The 10,992-nt window shown below is 33.6% G+C and overlaps 1 long non-coding RNA gene across 1 annotated transcript in view; it reads left to right on the top strand.

Moving 5' to 3' along the window:
• Positions 1–7,532: 7,532 nt before the first annotated feature.
• LOC122269292 (uncharacterized) overlaps positions 7,533–10,992 on the top strand; it is a 10,237-nt gene continuing 6,777 nt past the window's right edge. The window contains exons 1-2 of the long non-coding RNA XR_006225107.2: positions 7,533–7,652; positions 8,152–8,249. This is a non-coding gene — a long non-coding RNA (uncharacterized lncRNA). The remainder of the gene's footprint in view (positions 7,653–8,151; positions 8,250–10,992) is intronic.

The following is a 10,992-nucleotide window of genomic DNA, read 5'->3' as shown; positions in this document are numbered from 1 at the left end:
ACGAAAAAGAGCTTATTTCCACTGCAGCCACCAGAAATTTTGTGTAACAAAATTGACTTTTTCAAATGTTCTTTGAATTATGATACTTAAATGGAAAAAATCTAACGTGTTTACACAGTTGTAAACTTCTTTCACTTACAAAAAATTTTTAACTTATAAAAAAATAAAAAAATTTCCCATTAGTAAGTGGAAAAGCTGTGAAGCTTAATTCCTTTTTGAATGCCTACTAGTGTATTGTTTTGGTTGTACTATGTTAGACTTCATTAGAAGAAATTTAACCTATAGTGTTTGTACCCGTTAAATTTCATGTACTGTTCCATATAATGTTATACCATGTAAGTGAAAGAAATTAAAAGTTTGTTTACTTTTTTGATTAAAAATGTTTGTTTTCTTATATAAGTCAAGTTTTTATTTAATTTAATTATGTTAATTACCTTCCACAGTTCTGAAAATTATTTTATTATATGAGGATTGCAACTGGTAGGCGTCTCAACTTCTTTTTTAAATTATGCATCCTTTAAAAATGCTTTATTTGAGTTTTTGAGGTAATCAAAATGTGTTTAAATTGTTAAAATTATTGCATTGTATCTTAAAAATGCTTTATTTTATGTATGTGAAGTTTTTTTTTTAGTTCGTTTTTAAACATTATGGCATATTGACTGCAATTTGAAAATAAAGTGCAATATTATTTAATTACTTCATATTTTTTGATAATGAAAAGTTTCAGGAATTTTTATTTTCTTTAAAAAAAAAATTTTTATCTCAGATGGAAAATTGGAATTTTAGCCTCTTCTCTCAGAACAAAAGGTCATCTCTGTAACAATACGAAGGAAACGGATGTGAAAGAAACCAAAATAATATGCTATGTTAAGCCACTTAACTTCAATAATCGAAAATCCCTCTGTAGACTGATCATAAAGTCGAGCATCGCTTGCTGCAGTCAGTAAGAGTGAGGGTGACCACTTTGATCTGCCTGCGTAGGGACAGAGGGTGCATGGTATCTGTCCTCGTTTAACTGTTCTACCATAAAGAGTTCAACTTTGTGCACAGGTTGTAAGGCTACCAAAGCAGCGGAGCCTCTGCAGAGGATCAAAATTACTATGCCTGCGAATCATCGTTAGGGATGTTTACCAGGCCGGCGCCAATAGCCCATTGTGAAGTTCTAAAGCGACGAAAATAAAGTATACACCTACCAATCAATAATCACAGACCATTTTAGGTACAAAATTTATTTGTAACAGACAGTAAACATATAATGCAAGAAATAGAACAACAAAAATCCAAAATATTATACAGGGTGTCCCAGAAGATCGTTTACAAACTTAACATGCTGGTCTGTCATATCATGATGAACAAGATTTACATAGGAACTTGTGTCCGAAAATTAAAACTGCGACCGCTAGAGGGCGATAATTGCACGAAAACGGGAGAGTGGGAAAAACACTCATTTCAGGCGTGGACGTTGAAGGAGAAGGATGAATGAGTTTAGTAACGCAGAAATGGCCGACATGCATTACGTATACGGCGCCGCTGATGGAAATGGACGACATGCATTACGTATACGGCGCCGCTGATGGAAATGGACGAGCCGCAGCACGGACGTCAGCCAAGTCATGTTTTGTTTGAACGATTGCACAGCAGATTATGTGAATCAGGTGCTTTCGTAGCACGTAGCCACATCGGTCGAGAACGTGCTACACGCGCACCTGTCGTAGAGAAAACCGTGCTACAGGAGTATGCCATCAATCCGTAAAGAAGGCGAACGTGTCTTGGGTGTAGCTCGTTCCACCATAATGCGCATACTGCAACACCCTTACCACTTCCAAAAGGTACAGGCATTGTGCGCTGACGATTATCCCAAACGCATTGCATTCTCACGCTGGTATTTGCAACAGCGGGTCGCACAGCCAGATTTTCCAATCATGGATTTTGTTTTCTGATGAATCCTGNTTTAAAAATGCTTTATTTGAGTTTTTGAGGCAATCAAAATGTGTTTAAATTATTAAAATTATTGCATTGTATCTTAATGCTTTATTTTATGTTTGTGAAGTTTTTTTTAGGTCGTTTTTAAACATTATGGTATATTGACTCCAATTTGAAAATAAAGTGCAATATTATTTAATTACTTTATATTTTTTGATAATGAAAATTTTCAGGAATTTTTATTTTCTTAAAAAAAAAATGTATCTCAGATGGAAAATTGAAATTGTAGCCTCTTCTCTCAGAACAAAAGGTCATCTCTGTAACAATACTAAAGAAAACGGATGTAAAAGAAACCAAAATAATATGCAATGTTAAGCCACTTAACTTCAGTAATCGAAAATCCCTCAGACCGATCATAAAGACACGGTTCCTAGTAGAGCGCCGAAGTCGAGCATCACTTGATGCAGTCAGTAAGAGCGAGGGTGACCACTTTGATCTGCCTGCATAGGGACAGACGGTGCATGGTATCTGTCCTCGTTAAACTGTTCTACCATAATGAGTTCAACTTCGCACAGGTTGTCAGGCTACCAAAGCAGCGGATCATCATTAGGGATGTTTACCAGGCCGTCGCCAATAGCCCATTGTGCAGCTCTAAAGCGACGTAAGTAAAGTATACACCTTCCAATCAATAATCACCGACCATTTTAGGTACAAAATTTATTTATACCAGAGTAAACTTATAATGCAAGAAATAGAACAACAACAATCCACAATATTTTATAATTTGTAAATCCGGCATATTTTGAAGTTTAATAAGTGCATAGTAAGATATAATGACTTAAGACAAGAAGATGCTTACATAGAAAATGATTCTGTAAAAAAATAAGGGAGGGGGTTGATTAAAAAAAAACAAATATTTCCAAGACTTATTTTCAGCAATAATTCGTTCTAAGGAAAAGAAGATAAAATGGGAGTTCTGTTTTTATTGAAATTCTTTCTAAAAAGAAAAAAATCTGCTTCTTGCCCAAAATTCTCCTCTTGGTTGCTTAGCAACTGTGAAGCACAATGTTTTGCCATCTTGTCTTGTTATTCATTCAGTTTCTATATATGGTTGATAAATTGTGTCACCTTCTTTGTCAAGGTAATTTATGCAATGGTAAGTTAATCTGAGGGGGGGGGGTACGACTACTCCAAAGCCTTGTAATTTTGAGCTCAATCCAGAAGACGAGGGAACTCCTGGATCAAGTATTGTGAGAAATTTGCCTTTGTGGAGGACTTTTTTGATGAAACTAACTCGCATTTGAGGTTCATAGAGAGAAAAACCTCCCATGGTTAGCCTGACTGCAAGGGAACTCTAACCCATGATCCATCAACCACCGAGAATATTTTTNCTGGATCAAGTATTGGGAGAAATTTGCCTTTGTGGAGGACTTTTTTGATGAAACTAACTCGCATTTGAGTTACATGGAGAGAAAAACCTCCCATGGTTAGATTGACGGCAAGAGGACTCTAACCCATGATTCGTCTACCCATGAGGATATTTTTCGTCAGCATTGTGGTCGGTGCAGGCCGGATACGGAATTCGTATCACCCAGCCATCGCTGGTATTCGAACCCGATTCACCTCATTGGAAGGCGAACGCTCTATCCCCTGAGCCATCACGGCTCTGGCGAGGTAGTGGCATTTTTTTTAAACTTTCGCCTTAGATATATAAATCTTTATTGCGGCCCAATTTACGACCCAATTTTTTCGAAATTTTGTCTACCGACCCTATTTCAAGAGTCAGGATTCCAAATATGCAACAACAAAAAAAAATATATGTTTATTCAAAAATAGACGCGTTTTTTTTTGTTTTTGTTTTTGTCTGATTTCGTAACTTAATAGTTAGCACTAATTAATTAGCATATTTGAGGTCACGCCTAGGAACCATCATGATTGACTCTTAGTTCGTGAAAACCCGATCATTAAAACGAAAGTTATTCAGGGTGATACCTTTTTTTTTTTTTTTGCCGTCGTACGTGAAATTTCAAATTTTTATTATGAAATAATTTTTGCGTTGTGAGAGTGAGAAGCGTGGAAATTTTTTGAAAGAGCAGTGCCTGCGACACTAATTTTTCTTTAATACAGAAGTTATTTTCAAACGTACAATGTGTTGTAAATTGCACCATGCAGTACAAAATGCACCTGTAACAGAAAAAAATGCGATTTAGAGTTACATTAAAATGAATCTGCACGTAACGGTATCGAAATCAGTGATTTTAAATTCTTAGAAACACACTTCTGAAAAAAATGATATATAATAAATGTGTATATAAAATACGTTTTAATTTAAATATTTTGAATCAATTTGTTTGTGCTCCCTGTCGGGCAAAGTCAAGCGCTACCCTTGGTCACACGGACCATTTCAGAACTTGTCTTACTAAAGTCAAGAGGGTATTTTTCGCACCTTGTCCCATTTTGTTCTGATATTTAGTTTTTAGTGATTTTGTTTCATTGAAGCCGCGTGTACACTCGTGCACGCTCACTAAAGTTATGAGTCCAATCTATACAAACCAGTCACTTGAAAGTCTTGTAAACAGCTTTTTGTCACTATAATCAACAATTGCCCCTATAATTATCAATATGTAAATCGTCACAACAATTACAATTAAAAAGAACCGGGGAACTCCTGGATCAAGGATTGGACAAAATTTGCAATGGAACTAACCCTCATTTGCTTTGCATGGAGAGGAATATCTCCGAAAACCTCCCTCGGTTAGCCTGACGGCAAGGGGACTCTAACCCATGATCCATATACTGCTGAAGATATTTTACGTCAGCTTTATGGTCGGTGCGAAAAGGGTGCGGAATTCGTATCGGCCAGCCATCGCTGGGATTCGATCCCGGTTCACCTCATTGGAAGGCGAATGAAGGAAATAAACCCTGAATTGTACATTTACAAAACAAGCCTAAGTTAATTCTAAATTATTATGTGAGAGCATTTTTTCTTTTTCATTTCAAACAAAATTCTTGCCAAATAAATAAATAGATAAAATTTGCAATTTACCAAAAATAAGTAAATAAATAATAACAAAAAATTAAACAGTCACGAAAGTTTCTCAATATAACTGTGTTAAATTTTGTTTCCGTCCAATATTGATCCCCTTTAACACTAAATGTCAGAAAAAACGATAATAAATGCAAATATACCAACAAATTACCCAACAGTACTTAAAAATAAATTTATTTTCATATTATGGCCACACTGACGTGTCAGTGTGGCCGAGAGGTCAGAGTCGTCGTCCTGGAAAGACTGAGATTCAGGGTTCGATCCGCAGAACTGTAAGAAAATATAAAACTCCAAAATAAGCTTTTATTTATTATTTATGTTTCTTCTAGAAGTTTCTAGAATGTTCTAGCATATCATTTCCTGTTCCTATCACTTCCTGTTATTATTCCTATAAAAGACTGAGTGTCTCAAGCCGAGGCCCCAGTTACTTTGTTCACATTACTTTGTAGGTGTTGAATAAAGCTCTCGTACTTTATAGACTAAGTCCTATTTATTCTACGTGACATTTGGTGGAGGCGCCGGGTACTCGAAGCAGCTCTGGCCGGTGATTTGAGAAGGAGTCGCCGCTTAAGAGGATTGGAGCCAGANCCGCAAAGGCCGCCTGGAAGCTTGATGCCGATCCCTCCTGCGGAAGCCCCTTTTCATAGAATAGGTATTGATTTGTTGGGACGCTTCCCTAAGTCACTTTTAGGAAATAAATGGATTGTAGTGTGTACAGACTATTTAACTAGATTTGCCACTACGAAAGCTCTACCCAACGCCGAAGCTCCCGAGGTAGCAAAATTCCTGCTTGAAGACATTCTGTTAAAACATGGTTCTCCAAGAGTTCTCATCTCGGATCGTGGATCTGTGTTTCTCTCGAGGGTTGTATCGGAGCTATTGAAACTCTGTGACGTGGATCATCGCACTACAACAGCCTACCATCCTCAGACTAATGGCCTCACGGAAAAATTTAACAATACGTTAGCTGATATGCTGTCTATGTATGTTGACGTTGAACAGAAAGATTGGGATGCTATTTTACCCTTCGTCACTTTCGCCTATAACACAGCTAAACAAGAAACTACTGGCTTCACACCATTTTATCTTCTTCACGGCTATGAAGCTGAAACAACTTTGGACACAATGTTTCCTAACCAACCAGGATTTGAAACTGATTATGCTGCGCGTCTTGTCTGCAAAGCAGAAGAAGCTAGACAACTTGCTCGCCTTCGTACCATTGATGCGCAAGAAAAAGACAAGAAACGATACGATGCAAAACACCGACCAATGTCTTATGAACCAGGTGAACTTGTTTGGATTTTTAGACCAATTCGAAAAGTTGGGTTGTCCGAAAAACTATTAAAGAAGTATTTTGGACCTTACAAAATAAAGCGAAAGTTATCTGATGTTACTTACGAGGTCGAAGACGTCACTCCATCTACAAGGCGCAAAACTACAGACACCGTCAATGTGGTGCGCATGAAGCCTTACTATGACCCATCGTTTCAATTAGAACCATGTGAAACCGAAAATGCCGAAAGACAGAGAAGTTACAAAACAAGGAAACAATCTAAGAACGAGAGTAAGTTGGAGTATCGAGGACCAACCACCCGATCACGTGCCAGAACAGTCAACGAGTGAAACAGCGTGGACGCTGTTTTTTTTTTCCAATGACGTGTCAGTGTGACCGAGAGGTCAGAGTCGTCGTCCTGGAAAGACTGAGATTCAGGGTTCGATCCGCAGAACTGTAAGAAAATATAAAACTCCAAAATAAGCTTTTATTTATTATTTATGTTTCTTCTAGAATGTTCTAGCATATCATTTCCTGTTCCTATCACTTCCTGTTATTATTCCTATAAAAGACTGAGTGTCTCAAGCCTATAAAAGACTGAGTGTCTCAAAGTAACTGGGGCCTCCCCAGTTACTTTGTTCACGTTACTTTGTAGGTGTTGAATAAAGCTCTCGTACTTTATAGACTAAGTCCTATTTATTCTACGTGACAATATTATGTATATTCGAAGAAACAATTCGTATGCCTTTTCCATCCGTTTTTAAAATGGATGTATATCCTTTGTTAAAAGTTTCAAACGATTCACAATTTTTATTGCAACGAACAATGTTGATAAAAAAAAATTCAGAAATAGTAATTATAGGGAAGAAAAACAACACTTTTTACTTTTTTCAATGATTAATTCCAAAAATTGAGCATTTTTAGGTTTGTTAAATAATTTGCCGTTTCTAATGCATTCTATAATTTGTGAAAACTTTTAAATCTAATTTTACAATTTATAAAATGGCGAATGGATAAATTCTCAAAAAGATAAAAGACAATTATTTTTTTTAAAGAAGAAGAAAAACATCTAATTGATATTCCATAGAAAAAGCAAACGATTTTAAAATCATGACAGCTGCTTCTTTTGCCGTCAGCTTTTTTTATTGTTATTATCTGAAGAGTTCGTCAAAAATTCAGAACAGGTGATTTTATCCCCCTAGAATTAAATGTAGTCGTCCATAAAAGTATTATACAAGTTAGAAATTTTTTTAACTGTCGTTCAAAACGTTTGTTTCATTCCTTTACGTTCTATTCTATTTTTCTTTAGGTTAAAAAGTTTTATTCCACAAAAGCTTTGTTCCAAAAATCCTCCTTCATTTCCCTCCTTATTTCATACATTGGATATTTTCACCATCTATTGCTGAAGTAAGTAGAATTATTCATTATCATGCATTTTAATTTAAATAATATGAAATTTTCTTTAAATGACCGTAATTGATTATTAGTTATAATTTTTCGGCTTTCACTTGCGAAAAATCAGTGCCGATAGTGTTCTTTCATTTCAACAAGAAGTGATACTTATTTTTTTTTTAAAAATATTGCAGTTGTTGAAGAAATAGTGCGGCAAGCTCTTAGTTGTTTCCTAATTTGATTACTTCAGCTATCGTTTGTTAAGTAAACTTAGTCGTAATTAACAGTTTCTCTAATTCGATTTAACAATGTTAAAATTCTAAACACCTGCTTCTTTTGCCGTTAGCTTTTTTTATTGTTATTATCTGAAGAGTTCGTCAAAAATTCAGAACAGTTGATTTTATCCTCCTAGAATTAAATTTAGTCGTCCATAAAAATATTATACATGTTAAAAAATTTTTAATTTTCGTTGAAAACGTTGTATTCCTTTACGTTCTATTCTATTTTTCTTTAGGTTAAAAAGTTTTATTCCATAGAAGCTGTGTACCAAAAAACTTCCTTCATTTCCTTCCTTATTTCGTTCGTTGGATATTTTCACCATCAATTGCTGAAGTAAGTAGAATTATTTATTATCATGCATTTTAATTTAAATAATATGAAGTTTTCTTTAAATGACCGTAATTGATTATTAGTTATAATTTTTCGGCTTTCACTTGCGAAAAATCTGTGCCGATTTGTTCTTTCATTTCAGCAAGAAGTGGTACTTATTTTTTTTAAAAATATTGCAGTTGTTGAAGAAATAGTGTGGCAAGCTCTTAGTTGCTTCCTAATTTGATTAGTTCAGCTATCGTTAGTTAAGTAAACTTAGTCGTATAACAGTTTCTCTAATTCGATTAAACAATGTTAAAATTCCAAACGAGAAAACATTTTACTTACCTTACAAGTTTAAAACGTATTTATTATAATTTTACTGGAGTAATTTTCGCCGTTAAAACTATTTTTCTCTGTAATTTGAACTTGTAACAGCAATGAATTTGGATTGGAGCAAATAATTTGAACAGTAATAAATTACTTTATAATCTACATACTAAAGAATAGATAAATACAAATATAAACAAATGATAAGAAAATGCAGTATATCATAATCTGTATTTTTTTTTCTTTAATGACAGGCACAGAACTTTTACGTTCTTCTCCTAGGAAGCTACCGGAAGTATCATTATTTAACGTTACCCAGTGGGCACCTGTGAACCTAAGTCACGGAGCATTACCCACACCACACTGCCACAGATACCCGTTTATAGGGTGGGCAGCTTTCACACATTAGAGAACAACACAGAGAGAAACATCCAAGCCCGGAGAGGGATTCGAACCCGCAGCCATTGGCTTCGCTGTCAAGCACGCTAACGGCTTAACCATCTGGCTGCCATATTCTGTAAATAAAATCATCAAATCAAAAAATAAACTAAATCATTACGAAAATAAATGAACATTTAAATGTAAACAAAAATTAAATGAATAAGAAATTAAAAAACATTGTTTTCACTGCAATTTGATGGACACAGGATAATTTCATAATAAAAAAATACCACTTCCAGTTTGAAACTGTTAATTTTGCGATAAAAATAAAATATCAAATCATAATAATAGTAGAGAATAGTATTAAGAAGGATAGAGGATGATAACTAAATATTACTAGTAAATATCTATAAGTGATGAAAGAATAAATAATTTATCAGTCTTTGTTAATTGAGGAACTGTATCAATTTTCTGGCCATAGGAATGTGTTGATACCTTTAAAAAATCGTTTTAGACCCTTTTATTTATATGTTTCACCGAGAACTAATAAAAAAAATATTTTTTGAAAATTATAAATCTTCTCAAACATAATTGTATTTGTGTTCCATAAAAGTATTTATTGCAATAAATTTTAAAAAAATAATAAGTTAAGCCTAATGAAAAAAAGCGGAATGAATTAGTATGGTCTGTTTTTACTCGAAAAAAGACTTAATATAACATGGCAAAGTTAAAAAATTACAGTCATACATAACTCTAATTCAACTTTTTAGTATCAATTATTTTAATATATACCCTTATAAATGAAAACATTTTCTTAATTAAAAAGAAATAATTTTTTTGGCGTAACTGAATGACTAGCAAGATTGGCGCACAACTGAATATGTGATGCATCTCTGGTAGCGAAATATAAAAACTTTTTTTAATAATTTTTCAACGTTTTTTTCAAATTTCTTTATTTACTCCTTTTTTTTTTAATAAATGAAGAAAAATTGCAGATCTTGATTTTTGCTCTTAATTTTTCAACGAAATCATTAAAAATAGAATACGGATTAATTTCATAGATGTCGTTAACCCTTAACTATCTGAAAATAATAAAAACAAAAAAAAAAAACAAAAACTTGATCAGAGTTTTCAATCATTACCTGGTCCTACTTCGACATTTAATACACTTTTACATTATAATACTGTTTATTATTAATTTTTTTATTTATTGAATTTCTTTTTTAAGAAAGGTAAATAATTGTCACTGGTGGTATATGTATATTCGATGATATACAGTTATACTATTTTTAAAATCCTTAATTTTACAGAAAAGTCCTAAATTTTTTTAAAAAAGTCCTTAATTTTTGCTTTGTTAAAAGAGTGGGGACCCTGTAAATGCTTACTTTGAAAAGCTTTATTAGAATATTAGTGTCTTGATTCATAAAGCTTAGTTCTTGCAAGATTTTCACCATTTTAGGCAACTGTCAAGTCAACACATCTTAAGGAATTAAGACAAAAGAAAGCATTTATAAATAACTTTCTGCAATTTTCCCATTACTTATCTAAAATTTAAGTTAGGATTTAAAAAAAAATTTTGAAGTTATACTTCTTATGCGACTTCCAATAAGGTTGCGTTAAACGTTTAACGCTACGGGAAATCACGTGGTAGGATCCATTTTTCCCTCATTCATTTCCATATTGTTTTGGTTCTCACTAGCATAAAAATAATAAAAGTATTGTTTTTCTATAAATATTTCTTTAGTTTGTTTTGATACACATATAATTTAATTCGCGATCGCAACGAACTATAGGGGGCGTTGTTGTATGAGACTAATACCTGCGATTTCTATATGAACAGTCATTCAGTTACTCTAGAGACGTCGTTAATGTAGCACGTAGCATTGCAACGTTCCTTCTTTATTGTGGCTAATTAAATTTAAAAAAGAAAAATGCTTGATATTCTTTCTTATGCAAACGAAAACAAAATGGTATCTCTTTTTATTAGAGAAGGAATATCCAAAACACATCGGAAAAATATTTGTACATTAACAGAAAAAAATATGTATATTCTTAT

This window comes from Parasteatoda tepidariorum, chromosome 2 (assembly GCF_043381705.1).
Source record: "Parasteatoda tepidariorum isolate YZ-2023 chromosome 2, CAS_Ptep_4.0, whole genome shotgun sequence".
Taxonomy (NCBI): Eukaryota; Metazoa; Arthropoda; class Arachnida; order Araneae; family Theridiidae; genus Parasteatoda; species Parasteatoda tepidariorum.
The sequence above is the reverse complement of the archived record's forward strand: the minus strand, read 5'-3'. Positions and strand labels throughout refer to the sequence as shown.